Genomic DNA, 1,678 nt, shown 5'->3' with positions numbered 1-1,678 from the left:
GTATGCAAAACTATAACCTCCTTTGAGCTTAGTATACCAACAGTGGGACATCCTGTTTATATGGTCAAGACTTAATAAAAATATAGCACTACTAGCTTTCCAAACGCGGCTTCGCCCGCGTTTTAAAAGAAAAACCCGCATAGTTCCTGTTACCGTGGGGCGTGGGGTTTCCGGGATATAACTAATCCTATGTGTTAATCCAAGTTACCCTCTATATGTGTGCTTAATTTCATTGTAATCGGTTCAGTAGTGGTTCAGTAGTATTTGTGTGAAAGAGTAACAATCATACACACATATACTTACACATACATCCATCCTCACAAACTTTCGCATTTATATTAGTAAGATTTAAAAATTGTTTTTTTGTAAGTATAAGTTTAAATAATTTAAGCGGTGCTCAAGTAAATTATTTGAAATGTTATCAAGCTATATGTTGAAATGTTAACTTGAGATTCGATCTTGTTAGAATTTATTTTGATAATAAACGAAATTGAGAAATATTTGTGTTTTATTTATTTATCCTGTATTCAGTATTGGTTTCCTTTTTCCGTGATATATCTTCTACTAGTTGTACCACGTGGTCTTACCAGCATTGCTCCTCTCCTATTGTTCTTAGCGTGATGATATATAGCCTATAGCCTTCCTCGATAAATGGGCTATCTAACATCGAAAGAATTTTTCAAATCGGACTGGTAGTTCCTGAGATTAGTGCGTTCAAACAAACAAACACTTCAGCTTTATAATATTAAAGTATAGATTTATGGATAGTCGTTATACTACTATCTAGACTGCACTATGGCGTAAAAAACGGTCCGAGTGAGAGAAAAAGCAATCCTAAGCCTTGGTTGCACCATATTTTAATTATACGTTAGTGTCAAATTTAACAGACGTTAACTTTAACAGCGAAATGTGTTGCACGAGTGTATTTTATAGCATAGATTAAGTTACCAAGGTCTCAAGTGAAATGCCATCTCATTTTGTATTTGACGCCTCTTACAGTTATTTAACGTTAACAATAGCTTTAAACGCTGAAACATGAGCGGTTATCGTGTGTTAAAATTATGACGTCCTCAATAAGGCTGGGACCTGGGTTGCACCCAATGACTAAGGAATCCTAATTCATTGGTTGCACCATGTTATACTTCATCATGTCTGTCTATGCTAAAAAATATGCTGGAGCAATCCATTTCGCTTTCACTGTTAGATTTAACGTTACTGTTAAATTTGACATTAACCTTAACTACAAAATATGCTGCAACTCGGTATTTTTTCTAACCGTTACATACCTATTTGTTATTGTTGCAAACCAGCCTTATTCTGAATTCAGATAAGATTCATGGTTTGATTTCCGCCATCGTGCCTCATTTTTGCAGCTTATTGAAACTATTTTATAATCTTAATTCAGGAGTGTGTTTACAAAAAATGTGTAGAAAGATGTGTTTTAGATAGCGGACGGAAAGCCTTTATACTGACTACTGATACTTTATTTATAATGACGCATTTTTGCTCACTTGTCTCAGTTTAGTAGTTTTTTGTTCGAATTTTCCAAGTCATATTAAAATCACCCATCTAATTGTCCATGAGATTTCTTTTGATAGCGAATAAGTTGAGTAGAGAGAGCGTTCTTGTAATAAATAGATACTCTTGTATTTCAATAGGAAAAATAAAAACCACATAT

Source organism: Colias croceus, chromosome 30 (genome assembly GCF_905220415.1).
Source record: "Colias croceus chromosome 30, ilColCroc2.1".
Taxonomy (NCBI): Eukaryota; Metazoa; Arthropoda; class Insecta; order Lepidoptera; family Pieridae; genus Colias; species Colias croceus.
Note: the sequence above shows the minus strand (reverse complement) of the source record.